General features: G+C 59.2%; 1 protein-coding gene across 1 annotated transcript in view; it reads left to right on the forward strand.

Annotated features, from left to right (window-relative positions):
• The window catches only part of Igsf21 (immunoglobin superfamily member 21), a 210,529-nt gene that overhangs the window by 965 nt on the left and 193,941 nt on the right, over positions 1–15,623 (forward strand). The window lies entirely within an intron of this gene.

The following is a 15,623-nucleotide window of genomic DNA, read 5'->3' on the forward strand; positions in this document are numbered from 1 at the left end:
CCAGTGCGTGTGTGTGTGTGTGTGTGTGTGTGTCTGTGTGTGTGCGTGTGTGTGTGCGCGGGCGCGCGCCAGCGTGTGTCTTTGTTGCGTCTGTAAGGGTGTCCGGGAAGGAGCAGTGTGGAGAGGGGTCGGGAGTGAATTTAGGGGCACGCGCACGCGTGTGTGTGTGTGTGTGTGTGTGCGTGTGCGTGTGTGTGTGCGTGTGTGTTTTGAGATGGTGTAGGTCTGTGTGTGTCAGAGGGGCGCTGGAGTGTCCAGATCAGTTAGAGAAGGAGTGTGAGAAACAGGGTGAGCAAGTGTTTTGGGGTGCTGGTGCATGCCAGCTTCTCCATGAGGGTGTGAAGTGTGCGAGCTCCTCCTCGTATGTGTGAGCGCAGTAAGGGTGGGCTGTGAGGTGTGGTGTCCCGAGTGTGCTGGTCTCCCAGGGGTGTGACGGCAGAGGACACTGTGTGCACAGGAGGTGGGAACATGACGCTCGCCCCAGAGTGTGCCTCACTGGGGTGCGCTGAGGCCTCCGTGCTTCTGGGGATGGGAGTGTGTGGCCCTTGTGTGCAGGTGGGGTACAGGGGTGAGCAGCTTGGGTGGGTGTGTCCCACGCGGGCTTGGTCACTGGCTAAGCTGAGCCAGCTGGAAGCAAGCTGGGGCTTGGGCTGACCGTCGATTGGGAGCTATTGGTGGCTTCGCAGCTCCAGGGTAGAGGGTCTGAGGAGGTTGCCTTGGGACTTGCAGGCCCAGCACCGCCGCCTGGTGGGTCTTAGTCGCTGGCAGTCAGAGCAGGAACACAGCAGAAGTGAAGTACAAGCCCCACTGGAGGGAGGGGACCAGAAGTGAGCCCTGGTTGAGAATTCCAAAAGGTCTGTTCCTGCTCGCTTCAGCCCCACCTAGACAAAAGGTCCGGTGTCCTGGTCCCCATCTAAGCTGAGGCAACTCTGGTTGCCCAGAACCAGCTTTGCTGGGATCAAAGCCCAGCTTGGTGGAGGAAGGTGGTGGCAGGGGTGGGGTGTGTGTCCCAAAGTAGCCATTGTGACCAGTAGAGCCTTGGCCCCTATCCCAACTGGGTGACGGAGGGAAGCCACATTTTGTGTCCCAGTGGGAAGTGCCTAGCTAGCCGGAGAGTGCCTGCCAGGAAGGGATGTCCCTCTACAGCAACCTCACCCCTTCCGAAGGAGCTGAAGTCTGAGGCTGGAAGGTGGTCCTTTTGGGTAGAGGGGGAGGGGTTGGAGCAACCCAGGAACGCGAGCCACAAAAGTGGATCAAAATCCTTCCAAAGTGAATCAAAATCTCCCCCAACTTTGGGCAAGGGCTACCCCCTTTGGATGCCTCTGCAGGTGGTGATTGGGGGGGTTCCCTCCGGTGCCACTGCTACCAAAAGGGCTCTGGGCCTTGTTGAAACGCACGGGGCCCTCACCTGGACATTGCAGGGAGCAGGGTTGGGGGTTGGGGACAGCAGGGAGTGCCCCTTTGCCCCCAAATGCTCAGAACCGACATATCCAGCCAGAGTGGGAGCACTGACCAAGGAGAGGTGGTCAGGAGCCCAGACTCCGCCAGGACCCCACCCCAGGAGCTCTCCGGGAAACCCCAGAGCTGCCTTCTCCTGGCTGTTGGGTATCGGAACTCGCACACCTCTGCAGGGGGGTGGGGGGAGTTCAGGCGCCAAGGGGTGAATGCGTCTGGGCCAGGGGATCCCTTGTGGCCTTGGAGCCCAGCTGCCCAGAGTGAAGGGCCGCACAGACCCTGATCGCCCAGGGGAAACTTACCTTGCCTGCGGCACAGGGGGAGGTCTAGGGCCGCAGTGGAACTGAGCGCACGAGGGCGGGGTCCCCTTCCCCCCTCCAGTCCAGCACATGGGTGGGGGTGTGTAAGCAGAGCCTCTGTGATGTGCAAGAGGCTGGCTGTGATTCAGGAGGGCGCCCTTCCTGGCGGGCGAGTGGTGCACCTGGCCAATGCTTTGCAGGGCCACCTGCCAGGAGCTGCCTTGCAGTTCCGGGAGGGGGGCATCCAGTTGGCCACCCGGAAATGTGCTGGTCCAGTGTGGGGCGGTGGCGGTCATAGCTGGGGGAGGCTCACGACCTACCGCCCCCCCATCGTCCTCATGTCCCTTTGGTTATGGGTCTCAGGGGTCGACTTCGGGAGGGGGTCTGCGGGATCATGTGCGGGAGGGAGGAGCCGGCTGCGCACAGCAGGGGCTGGGCCGGAAGTCCCCGCTCCTGGCTCCCACAGCGCCAGACTCTCCCGAGGAGAAACCTATAAGCCTCTGGTTTTCCAGCTTCCCCTGGAAAGCTCCTGGGGCTGTCAACTCCTCTGACCCCAGTGAAGCTTGCCTAGGCACTTCTAGAAGTCCTGCGCTGGGCCCGGAAGAGATAGGGCACCAGGGAGAGGAGTGGTGCTGGGGAATTCTCAGAGATCGCGGTGGGCAGGCCCAGGGAGGGCTGACCTAGGCCACAGCCAGGGGTGGGGGAGCCTCTGGGGTGGGGGCCGGCCCAGCCCGGGCTCCCCAGGCAGCCGGGAGTCAGCAGGTGAGTGGGAGGGAAGGGCTGGCCCCCCCGCGACGGAGGAGCTGCCTCAGCACAGAGGAGCAGGTGTGAGGGCTTGGCATTTCATTCCCCTTCCGCGCCCCCTCCCCAGCGGCTCTGTGGGGCTTCTCCAGCCCCAGCGGGGAGTTCAGCCTGGAGCCTGGAGAGGGGTGCAATTTTGTGTTTTAATAATTTGCTGTGTTCTAAGTGCGAAGAATATTGGCGCTGGAGCGACCCCCAAGATCACAGGGCCTGAAACTTTGATTTGCTTTTTAAATCAGTAGAACCCTTGTAGTGGCTACCGATTTTCACCTCCACCCCCACTGGACACCCCAATAATGCTGTAAGGAAGCAGATAGACCTGAAGGTGGAGCCCCTGTGGCCCATGTAGCTGCCGAAACACTCATGGATGCTGTTTCCACACAAATCTTTAACGACCTAAGATTGCTGCTTTCCTAATATCATAGTGGGTTTTTCTTGTTTGGCTTTAGCAGTAATGGGTCAAACCAGGGGCTAGGCACTGCCTCTTCCCCCGGCAGGGTGAATTCACAGCCGCTTTTCGGAGGAGACTGGGGTTAGTTTTCAGATTTAAGGGCAGCACACGCTCCTTTCAGCCTGTCCTGGTCCCTCCTCCCCTCCAGTGGCACCTTTCTGGCCTCAGGGGAGTTTGGGGCAAGGCGGGTGGGAGAGCTCTGATTCTCAGGTCTGGGATCACAGCTGTGCTTGATCTTACTACACTCTGGCAGTTGGGCAGAGGGGGACTTTGGGGAGGGCCGTGGGAGGCTTAAGGGACTCACGAGGTCTGCAGAATAGGGATCCATGACTTGGAAGGCAGAGGCCGACGAAGAGGAGGCTGCTAAGTGCTCATAACTGGGTTTTCTGGGGTCGCGGGGATAGGTGCCTCTGGCAGTAGGCCTGACTTACCACCTTGTCCCGCTGTCACACACCCCAGCAGCACTTTTATTCATCTACCAGCAAATGCTTATTGTATATGATATGCCAGGCACAGTAATACGGTCGGGACCCCCCATACGTGTTATGGTGTCTTCAGATTAGTGGGAAACTGAGTTTGGAAGCGGTTCTACCTCTGGCTCTAACTGAGCTGAGTATTGTGATTTATTTTTCTTGTTTCATTTGATCCTCACAAGCACTCTAAGAGCTAAAATGAGTCCTATTTTTCAGAAGAGGAAACTCAGAGGCTAAGTGACTTGTCCAAGGCCCTCAGAGAGCTTATAGTGAGCACGGATTCGAACACAGGACTGTCTGACGTTCCTGCCTGTGCTCCTTCCTGGGTGCTCTGCCGTCTCCTGGTGAGAATGGGCTGGGGAGTGCCAGAGAGAGAGAGAGAGAGAGAGAGAGAGAGAGAGAGGGAGAGAGGTCTGGATATTCTATTCTCACTGGAACCCCAGGTGCGGTAGCAGTGGGCACCCTCATTGGCACAGGCGGGAGAGGCCATGTCCCTGAGAGGCACTGCCAGCATGGAGAAAATGAGTGGGTGTTTGCTGTGGGTGGAGCACGTTTGGAAAGAGGACTCAGAGCAGCGACCCTCACCACAGCAGGATTTGAGACTGTGCAAGTACCCAGAGAGGTGCTAGTGATCTTGGCCCATCCTCCCTCCCTTGCTTTCTTTCTTTTTTTTTGAGGCAGGGTCTCACTTTGTAGTTGAGACTGACCTGGAACTCACTATGTAGCCCAGCCTGGTCTCGAACTCACAGCGATCCTCCTGCCTCAGCCTCCCGAGTGCTGGGATGACAGGCGTGCACCACCACGCCCGGTGCCCTCCCGAGCTTTCTTTCTCTCCGGACCAATGCTCAGGATCTTTTCTGAAGGGAAGAGTCAGGATTTCCAAACTCAGGTCCGAGACTGTCTGCAGACAGCTGCCTTGTCACAGCAGCAGCAACAGCAGCGTGGTCCTTTTGAGGGGGATGCAGGGCCTTCCATCTGAAACCATATGTGTCAGTGGTGGCGAAACACATGACATCACCTCCCAAGAGGTGTCCGTGTTCGAGACGCCGTTCTCAGGGGGGAGAAGGTGGTGAGATCCCACTTCACACGCTCAGTAGATCCGGGAGAAGGGGCCCAGGTTCACCAAGACCGATCGGCCAATCAGGATTCTACAGGAGGAGCCAGTAAATGCACCGTGTATGGAGCTGGGGACATAGGTGTAGGCTGCTGTCACCTCTGCAGATCAGAAGGTGGGAGGGGCCGCCTTTCTGAGACGCGGACTTAATGCCACCCAGGAAAGGAATCAGGCGTCTGCTGCCCACCAGCCTGCCTACATCTCCCAGGTACACACAGGTTTGCTTTGGGGAGGGAGGCGGGCACCTGCTCCCCAGACGGCTGGCCACCTTGGTGCGCGGGATTATCGGGTTAGGCCCCTCAAGTCACAAGTTCCTTACAATCTGAATATTGCGTAGGGTCGAGAAGATGGAGGCCCTGAGAGACAATACTCTGCTCATTTCCCGAGGCTGATAATGAGGGGACCCACTTCCCACGGTGCTGGGAGATGGAGCCGGTCGTCCCACGGATGGCTCTCAGCAGAGTCCTGTGCTGCCCAGGATGGGCACTGGCATTAACCATGGCAATGTCAGAGCGGCTGTCACCGCAGCAGTGCTGGGCACGGGGTCTTCCCTGTGAACTGCCCGCGTGTGTTCTCATCGACGCCCCTTTGTTTTGTAGCTTGAGCTGTCCAGAGTCCGTTCCAGCTGCTTGCGGGGGACGAGCCCGGTTGATTCCCTAGGTGTGCTTCCTGCCAGTTTGCTCAGTCTTGGCGATACCCAGGGCACTGTTCGGGGCACACTGCCTGGGGACAAGTGACAGGACTGACCCCACCGCCTGCTCACTGCTGTTCCTGGAGGCTGGGGCTGTCGCGCGTGCAGCCGGAGCCCCAAGTTGTTTCCTCTGGAGACTTGTGGGGCGGGGTCCATCTCACTGAGCTCAGGCCCCCTCCCCTCTCCGCCCCTGCTGCACGGAGGCAGAGACCCCACTTCTGCTCACCATTGGCTCTTCCCCCAGAACACGTACTGGGTGCGGGATGCAGGCTGTCCGTTTGGATGGGCTGGCTACCTCTGGCTTTGGACACGTGCCTGCTGATTCAGGAGAGGGCTGAGCATTCAGCTCCTCTCTCTGGGAAAGTGTGTGAAAGGGCTTACGCTTGTGGGATTTAGGCTGGATTCGCAGGTGGACTTCTGGCAGCAGAGACCTAGTCCTGGAACTACGTGCTTTTTCTCTGAAGAGTCTTGGATATTACAGCAGGTGGGTCGCCGCCTCCAGACCGCCTGACCCTCTGTCTACCAGTAGCTCTTAAGAATGGACATCTGCCATTCCATGCAGACCTCATAAAGATAGGAAGGCAGCTAGTCTTATGCCCACTGCTGGGAGGAGGGAAACTGAGGCGGGGGAGGTGGAAGGAGGGCTGTAGGCATCGGCTGGGATGGACCTGACGTTTGTGGCTGCAAGGTCAGCGGTCTCCCCTCCCGGGCCATCGAATGCTACAGGCGGCCCCAGGGGTCTGAGGTCACACAGGTCGGCGTCTATGAGCTCCCTGCTCAGTGTACTTGGACCAGCCAAGGTGCACTTGAGCTGAGTGCTGTCCACCGCCCCCAGAAACCTCTTTCTGCCAAGGAGGTCGTATCCTTAGGCCACCGGTGAGGACACTGGTGAGCTCGCGGCCACCCAGGTTGGAGAGCGGAGCCTGGTCTCTCCTGACCCCACAGATGGGCCTGTGCAGAAAGTCCTGGCTTTGCTTCCTGTCCTCCACCCCCACATCACTTCCGCCCCTTCCTGTCTGCCCGCAGCCAGCACAGCCTCCCTGCCGGTGTCCGCTGTGCACGTCCTCCCTCCGTCCTGAGCAGACCTCTGGAGGGTGGACACCCTTGCACCCCAGCCCTGGCCCCGGGTCTGGCGCTGAGCACAGGCTGTCAGGACGTGTTTGTTAAGTGGACGAGTGAATAATGAGCCTGAGGTTCCGTTCAGACCTTGGGCCCAGGTGCCTCTCCTGGCCCTGCTGTGTCACCTCTGGAAGTCCTCTCCGTGTGGGCTTGTGTCCACTGTGTAGCTCTGTCCTCTGACCCTCTAGCCGGCATCTGGGGACAAGCCAGCGGTGGAGATTTGGGAGACCGAGGGCTGCCTGTCCCTCTCAGCGCCCCTTGGGGGAGTTTAAGGGAGGGGAAGAGGGACAGACAAGCACCCTCTGGATAGTCCCGTGTCCCCTGCCCCCGTGCCAGCTCTGTTCATGCTGTCATATCAAACCCCCGGTTCCCAGAGAAGGGCCTGGGGCTCACCGAGGCTGGGTGACCTGCCTGAGGTCGCCTGTTGCAAGGGATCCCACCGGGATCCCTCCAGGCTTTTCAGGCTTTTCCCAGCTCAGCTTATCCTGGTGATTCCATGGAACCGACCCTGGGGGCTATTTATTTACCCCATGGGATGGATGCCAGCGGCACTGCCGGTCAGGGCTCCCTGAAGAGCAGCTGCTAGACGTTTGGCAGCACAGCCCCGCGGGTAATTCTTCCTCCACCCCGGCTTGGGCACGCAGCCTGGGCTTCCACCTGAACTGGGTCCAAAGAATCGGCTGCTTCCTAGCTCTGTATACTTGGGCAAGCCACTACTTCATCTTTTAAAAAGAGCAGAGGAGCTCTTTGGTGAGCTCGTGGTGACATCCAGCTCTAATCCTAGTGCTGTGGAAGGCTGAGGCAGGAGTATCGAAAGTCTGAGTCCACTCTGGGCAACTTAGTGGCTTGGCAAGACCCAGTCTTTAAACAGAAAGGGATGAGACGGAGCTCAGTGCCATGGCCTTGGGTTCGATCCCAGTACCGCAGAAAAGGGGAGGGGCCCAGCCGGTGTGGGGACCCTCACTTCCGTCCTGCTGGAGGCTGACTTTGACTTTGGAGCCAGGTCGGTGGATCCAGGTCTTTTCCATTCATGGGGCAGCTGCTCCGGGCTAAGAGTGGCTGGGCAGAGCCTCCCTCAAGAGCTCAGGGCCGCTGGCCGCCCCATGGCACAGAGCCACCCGGAGCCATGAAGATTATGCGATTAAGTGGCCATGGCAGGGCCCCATGGGGAGCACAGGGCATGGCTCTGGGAAGCTCTGAGGGGACAGCACATGCAAAGGCCCCGGTGGAAGGATGAGAACACCACCCGGGCTTGTTGCCTCACTAGGAGCAAGGTCCTCACTGAGACGCCGGGAAGGGGAAATGGAGTGGTTGGTGAGGTCGGCCTGCCCGCCCGGGCCCGCGGCCGGGGAAGCTGTCACAGGAGGGGAACGGTGATCTGGGAGCGTTCACGAGGCTGGAAACTCTTCGGAACCTCCCTAGAGTGATGCATGGGTTCCCTGATACCCAGGGTTCAGGCACGGCACAGAGGGAAAACCAGTCCTCTGCCCAGGCCCTGCCAAGACTGCCCAGCCTGGAATGCAGCTGCCCCAGCCCGAGCCAGGAAGGGTGGGAGGAGAGGCCCTTCCAGGAAGAAGCTCGTCCACCCCAGCAGGTGTGGGCTGTGGCTGTGAGCCGGGTGTAAGTCCCATCTCCACTGCTGGTCCCGCGTGTGGGCCTGAGACATCTGTTCATCGCTTTCTGCCTTGGTTTCTCCAGCTGTACGGTGGCTCTTCATGGCAGCCTGGTGGGGAGAGGCTGCTGGGAGGAGTGAACCATCCAGGGTGAGGGGACCCCCAGGAACAGCACTTGGCACATAGCAGGGGTCTGAAGAGCAGAGGCTGCTGTTAGAACGCTAGGTGGCTCCCCCCAAAGGGAGCCCAAAGGGGAAGATGTGTTTGTAACCCCAGTGCCCGGGGAATCCTAAAAGAACCTCAGAATCCTAACCTTGGGAATTACAAGGCATCAGAGCCAGAGGGAGCTGAGAAATTATCTGCACCATCTTCCTCCCCATTTTCAAGGTGGAAAAACTGAGGCTGGGGTGGGGGAGCAAGGCAACTAGCAGGAGAGGGTGGGACAGGACTTGTCTCTCGATTTCCTGGGCTGGGGAGCACTGGGGTCTTTCAGGATGAGGTGGGGTCCTGGCGGCGTTCAGGGTCACAGGGAGAGGCAGCGGAGCCATCCGGCTTCTGTCTGTTCTGCCCTTTTCTGCGCCTTTGATGAGCACGGCCGTCACCAGCTGGGTGCCCCATGATCTCCCCAGCACCCCTGGAGGAAGTCGTCCTGCCATCAGTGACATCAAGCCTGCCCTGGCATCTCCTGGGCTGGGCTGGGCAGCGCCAGGCCGAGGTGGCTAAAGGGTGGGGAGCTGGCGTTCAGGTTTTTGTCAGGTGGATAGTCAAGACCTAGGATTTCCAAAGGCCAGGTGTCTGGCTCCTCTGAGGCAGATGATGCGCTGCTGATTGTCACCCAGCACCTACTGTCCCAGGCAGAGGCGGAAGGAGTGAGGTGGGGGTGGTGAGGGCCGCCACATCACAAAGGCTTCTTTGTTCACTTCTGCTGTGGAAAAGTGGGTCGCAGCTCCGCGCTCGCTCGCTGGCTTGCTGGAAGGGGAAGTGGCTTCAGAAGGCAGAGTCCCAGAGCCTGTGGCCTGGCTGGGGCGCTCGGGGTGGGGCAGTGGGGAGAGGGCAGGAGTTCGGGTGCCCAGGCCAGTCCGGATGGCAGAGACCAACTCCTTGTTTCAGGAGAGAGGACGATCCTCCTCCCTCTTTCCCTCCTTTCTTTCTTCCTTTCTGTCCTTTCTTTGTGCAGCAAATACTTATTGTCACTTCCTGGGGGCCAGGCACTGGGGAGAGTTGGAGAGAGAATGGGCCAGTCTGGACCTCCTGGGTCTTATAGCCTCAGGCTGTACCTGTTCAGTGCGTTGCCCTGTGTGACTATTGATATTTAAATCACAACGAAATAAAGTGTCTCCGTTTCTGTGCAGCCGAATTCAACAAAATCCACTTTCTCGGTCATGGCCAGTGGCTGCTGGGCTGGGCGGCACAGGCAGAGAGGGCACTGCCATCTTTGCAGGGAGTTCAAGGGTGGCCCGGGCTGCGGTGGTGCTTCTCCTAGGCAGGATGTGAAGGAACAAAGATTTCAGAGGGAGGAGGTCTTGCCTCCCTTCAGATGTCCTCCCAAGGACGGGGAGAGAGAGGGGAGAGGGGAGGGGCTGGGGACCAGATGTAAGCCCCAAACCCAGCCCCCAGTGGCCCAACTTTCTCTACCTGGGCCCCGCCTCCCAACAGCATACCCAGCCTGCAGTCCCTCCGTGGATCCGTCCACGAATGAGGCCCGCGCCCGTGCCCCTCACCTCACTAGGCGCCACGTCTGAACTGTGCTGCACGGGGGTTAAGCCCTCAGTGCACAAGTCTTTGGGGGACCCCCTCATAGTTAAACCCAAGCAGTGTCTTTAACGCCCCTCTGTCACTTGCTGGTCCCCTTTTCCCAACAAAAAGATAACAGGCCCAGGGCCACAAGCCTTCCCCACCCACGGAAAGGAGCCAGACTTACATTTTTGTTTCCATTGTAATTATTTCTCAGTCACCCTCTGTTTAAGGTAGGTGATAACCGGTTTGCCGAAGTGATTTAAATTCTCTCTTTAAAGTGGCTTTAAGTAAATAAGGAGTCAAGTTAAGGAAAAATGTTCAGTACAAGGAGGAGCAGGGGGCGCAGAGATGGCCGATCTGTGGAGGTGGCAGGTGTGGGCATGTACAGCGACAGAGTGATGGCATTTGGGCCACAGACACTGGCGTGGGTGTCAGGGTCACTGCGTGTAAGTAAGTTCTGTGACTGTGGGACCAGCCTCCTGCGCACGGCTAGGGCCAGGTAGCAGCGGGCACCTTGAGGAGCCAGGGAGGGCATTGGGTTTAAGGCCTCCCTGGGGAGACTCTGCCGGTCCCCTTGGAAGGCACAGTGCAGGTGGCACAGGGGGAGAGTGAGCTGGGGTGCGAGTGACGGAGACCCAGCACCATCTCGCCAAGCCTCGGTTTCCCCATTTACACAGGGAGGCTTGTGCTCTGTCCCTAACAGGTGATGCACGGTGCTCGGGGCTCTCAGATCTTCCCCGGGATGGCACCAGCAGGAGCCAGGCGCCACTCCTGCGCCCGCTGTTGTGTGTGATGCTCCAGACGTTGGAGTCTGAGCTTCAGGAAGGGTGGAATGGGCCTTGCAGGGGCCTAGGAATTTGAGTGGCCGTGTTGGGGACACTTCGTCGTTTCCCCAGCGCTCTGCCCCGGCTACTGACCAGACCCTCGCCCGAGCCATCCCTCCGTCCAGCGTTGGAACGTCCCCACTCCTCCCCTTGCTCCCTGGCCTGTCTCACAGATTGATTACCTCACCCCGGGCACACTGATTCGTCGCCATTCCCCAGTCTGTTTTCCACCCTGTTTCCCACGGAGATGTTCTTTCTCCTTGGATCCCTTTAGGACATCTGTCCTCCCGTCCCTACCGGCTCCAAGCGCAGGCATCCTGATCCGAACCCCAGGAATGCGCTCGGGGCTTGCTCCACCCATGTGAAAAGCAGCTACTCTCTGGGCTTCGGCTACTCTCTGGGCTTCGGCTACTCTTCTACTCTTCCGAGAGGGGAGGCTGCCTCTGCCCCTGCTAGTGGGGGACAGGGAGGAGCCCGCGCTTTGGACCCTGGACCCTCATCTGTCACGGGCAGAGGGATCTTCCGGGTGAGGAGTAGCTGGACTTCCGGAAGCAGCTGGCTTCTAAACGGAGATGAGCCTTCCTTGGGAAGATGTGTGCAGCGGCCCCTTCAGCTCCCAGCTTCTGAGTCGGCCAAGCTGGCTTTCCTCTTGACCCTCTATTTTCCCCTATCCGGCCCTTTTTTCCATCTACCTGACGGTTCAAATTGACTTTGATGAGGACTAATTTTGCCGGTTGAAATTCATGAGACGCCTATGCACTCGGCGGTGCTTGGCTCAGATTGCCATGACAGATGCCAGCAGCACTCCCCTGGCTCGCTCTCCACAGTGCCCGGGCAGGACGGGCGCCCCTTCCCCTCCCTGGCGCTGCCTGCCCCTCTGCTCGTCCTGCTGTTTGCCCTGCCTCCACCTGGCACGATCGTGCCCTTTCCTCTGAGCTTGGTGGCCGTGGGCCTGCGGGGGGACGGACGGGCGCCTCCTGGGGACCCATATTCCCTGGGGAAATTGCCACCAGCAGCTCCCCGCTCTTTGTGGCCGCGCTGGCCCGGGGGACATCTCCCTGTCTGGCCCCTTCTCCGCTACCTGGCTGCTCAGATCCACTTTGATGAGGACTCATTCCGGCGTTCGGCAGGCTGGCCCTGCATTGGCCCTGGCTGCCGGGTGCTGCCACAGCCCCGCTGTCGTCTCAGCCTCCTTGGGCAGGGCACTGTGTCCCAGAGCCGCCATGCTGGGGTGCGCGTGCCCCCTCATCACCCTCCCACAAACCTTTGTCCTGACTGCACCCCTCAGCACCGTCGCTACATCGTTCTCTGAAAGGCAAACTTAAATCGATTCCTTCCTGTTTGGATTTGTCTTGTGCCACGGAGTAACACGCAGGGTTGCTGTGCTGACCGCAGGTTTCTCTCGGCTCCTGTGAAGAGGAACATGGGGCCGGATTTAGAAGGTGCTGTCCCTAGTCCACCTCGCACCGGGACAGTAGCAGTGTGGTGGGAAGGGGCCCAGCCCCAGAGGCGTGAGCCCAAAGATCTGACTCCAGCAACCCCGCTAGCTAATGACCATTCATTCTCTTGGAGTCCAGATGTGGCCTCTTAGTGTCGTTCACTGTTCACTGTCCACTGCTGGGGCCAGGGTGTGTACTAGGCTGGGGCTTCACCAGTAAACGAGTGATCACCTGATCAGTAGAAAGGAGGCCACATGACTGGGTATTGAAGGGTGCATAGGAGTTTGCCAAGGGACCGAGGAAGCAGAGGGATTCCAGGAGGAGGCAGCTGCAAGGACAAAGACTCATAGTTTGGAAAGAGGCCGGGCATCTGGAGGGCACAGGAGGCAGAGGTTTAGGGTGTGTGTTCGACAGGCAGGGAGGCAGAGGTGAGTGAGAAGCAGGTGAGGGTTGTTGGGGTGGGGCCGGCTGCATCGGAGGGTTTCCTGGTAGCCTGGGCCCCTCCCCACCCCAGGGGGACAGAGGCCCATTTCCTGCGACAAAGGCCTCTGGCACCCATGAGCCCCCCAGCAGGGTGGGAGGGGGACGTGTCCCTCCAGCTCAGTCCTTCTCTCCGAACTCAGCTCTGTGGCTGGGCCCAGCACGGGCTCTGATGCAGCTTCTGGATTCAGTGAGGGGTGTGGCCAAGTCAGGGCGTCCTGGTCCTCACCCCACCAGGCCACGGGCGGTGACAGCTCCCACCATGCTAACTCCGGCCTTACAGCCTCACAGACCGGCAGGGATGGGACACGCTGCTGGTTTCCTTGTTCTGTAGGGACCACACAGCCCAGAGAGGTCAAGCTACCTGCTCAGGGTGGCACAGCTTGTGAATGACATGCTGGGTTTCGAAGCCTTTTCTCCTGTTTCCTGTGCTGTCTGTGTCCTTGCTGCTCAAACACCAGACCCTTCCAGCCTGACCTCTGTGACCTCCATCCTGCATCTCCATGGTTCTTGGGGGACTCCAGCCTCTGGGACCCCATGCCTGGGCCACTGTGGAAGGTTCCAGGCCTGTCCCTCCCTGCCCTGCAGTTCTGGGCGGCAGCTCACCAACACTGTTGTCTCTGGCTGCCTTATTATTATTATTTCTTTCCAGCATGCTGCTAAAAGCTTCCTGCAGAGAGCATGCAACCCAGCTCTTTAAAATTTAAAGGGCTTTCCTTAAACAGTGCTGTTTCCCTCAGAGAGGAGACAGAGACTCAGATGTGATGGTTATATTTAGTGCAGTGTGTGGATCTGAGGTGAGGTGTGGGGCCGGGTGGGTGCGCAGGTGACTGGGAGATGTGGTTTGTAGTGCCACGTCAGGGAGGACGGAACTGAAGGGGAGGGTCTGCAGCTAGCCTCCCTCCCTCTGCAACCCCAAACAGTGTGGCCTCAGGAGAAGCCATTGTTCAGTGTTCTAGGGAGGATGGAAGGATAGAGGCCTACTGAGGGTACCCACTGGGGACATAAACCTGGACCAACAGCCCTGCCCACCCTTGTGTTCCAAACTGCCCCAGGGCCTTTGCGCATGCTGTTCCCTTTGCTAAAACTTACCGCCTCCCATGTTAGTCAGCCGTGTTAGTTTTTGTTGCTGTTATGAAATACCCAAGACAAATGACTTCAAGGCGAGAAGATTTATTTTAGCTCACAATTTCAGAGGTTTTAGTCCATGGTCAGCTGGATCTATGATTTCTGGGCCTTGAGGAGGCAGTGCATCTTGGTAGAAGGGGCGGTGGAGCAGAGCTGTTACTTCATGGTGTCCATAGACCCATCTAATAAATGTTCGGGTGGTGAGAACCAGGACAGTGTTTGGCAGAGACCATCTGGGCCTACTCAGATGAGGTCCTGAGAGATAAGCAGGACCTTGAGAGATGGCAGGAGCTGGCTAACCCAGAGTTTTCAAACTGTGTTCCTTGGCACCCCAGTTTTCCATGGGGAACCCCCAGGGCACTTTGGGAGCTAAGAAGGTGGGTCAGGATGCTAATTAAAGGACACGCTTGTCCCCAAATCAAGGCAAGTGCTCTCCTTGCCTGTTTTTACAGGCTGGGCTCCTTCAGCTTCATGGGGAAAGTAAAACAGCCGAGAAAACCATTGGAAGATGAGTGGGGTCAGAGGGGAGAAAGTCCCACCCCTCAGGCTCTTCAGTTTAGGGCCCAGAGAGGCCCTGCGGGGGCTGCTGAGTTATCCCAGGCCACAGCAGGAGGGGACACATCTGCCGCCCCCCCGAGTGCCTGACCTCTGCCTCCTTCTGTCTGGGAGTCCCCAGGGGCCCCTGTCCCTGGGCAGGGAGGACAGTGACATCACTGGGCCCAGCCCTAGGAAGCCCCTCAAGCCCCTCTCCACCGCCAGCCCAACAGGCTGCCCCGCCCTCAGGGGAGCCTTGAGTTAAAGGAAATATTTTATGATCACACGCTTCGTTATGTTTTATTAAAGCGCCCACGATGGCCCTGGCTCACCCAGCTGCCTCTGTCCCCACCCCGCCCTCTCAGAGCAGGGGCCCAGCCAGGCAGCAGGCACCCACAAGAAGACAGGAATCCTGCAGGGGGCCCTGTCTGGTCCTGCAGCTGCCCCTGCAGGGGATTGGCTCAGAGAGGTTGCGGATGGAGACCAGAGTCACCCAGCAGGGTGTATGGAATCCTTGAGCCTCCCTGTGTGCTCTGTGGAAGTCAAGATCACACTGAGCCCCCCGCCCCCACCCTGGCCCGTTCCCGTTCCATCCTCTGGGGACTGCAGGCCTGAGGGGCAGCCTCTCAGCAGTGGGGTCTCAGGCTGGCAGCCAGATATTTCTACTGGAGAAGCAGCCCTCCTCCTCCCTCCGCTGTAAGACGGCAGCTGGGGAGCTGAGAGGAGCCCCTGCGTCACCTGCTAGATGCTTCATTGCAGCCAAGCCATGTATGGGCCCGGAGCCTCGGTTCCCCACCTGGGAAATGGGGGTGATGCTCCCTGCCTTGCTGGTGGGAAAGCGTTTGATATCTAGCAGTCATCCAACACAGTGGCCAGGGGTTTGAACGGCCTCTGTCAGATCTTCCGTGGAGGGAGAGAAGTGAGAAGCCCGAGTATCGTACTGTTATTGCTGTCGTATTATTCACCAGTGCTCATGAAGAGCTTGCTGCTTGTTTGTCGTCACTGACTGGGTCCTTCCATGGGCCACACGCCCGTCGCTGGGGCCCTGCACTTTGCCGTTTCCTGCTACAGATTCAGTCGGTCCATGACGGCACCCACTTCTGACCTGGGGACACCTAGGACAGAGGACTGGAGGCCCAGAGAGCATCCAGGCAAAGGCTGGAGGGGACCGGAGGCTGGGGGCCGTGCTAAGTGTGCGCTGGACCCACAGTCCTTTAACCCCACCCCGCACCCACTTTCGGACGAGGGACTGTGGCCCAGCAGCGAGTCCTTAAGCTGGTGAGTGGGGAGCTGGGATTCGAACCGGGGTCTCTCCGGCCCGGTCACGTCTTCTGAGCCGGCCACCGCCTCTCGCCGGCTCATGCCGTACCTGTGCTTCTGGGGGAGGGCAGAGCCCCGCACGGCCGGTGAGTGGACCGGGCGGCGGGGAGCCCAGGAGCAAGATGCCCTCAGAGCCGGCGGGCGG

Source organism: Fukomys damarensis, unplaced genomic scaffold, assembly GCF_012274545.1.
Source record: "Fukomys damarensis isolate Sample0158 unplaced genomic scaffold, DMR_v1.0_HiC HiC_scaffold_23, whole genome shotgun sequence".
Classification (NCBI taxonomy): domain Eukaryota; kingdom Metazoa; phylum Chordata; class Mammalia; order Rodentia; family Bathyergidae; genus Fukomys; species Fukomys damarensis.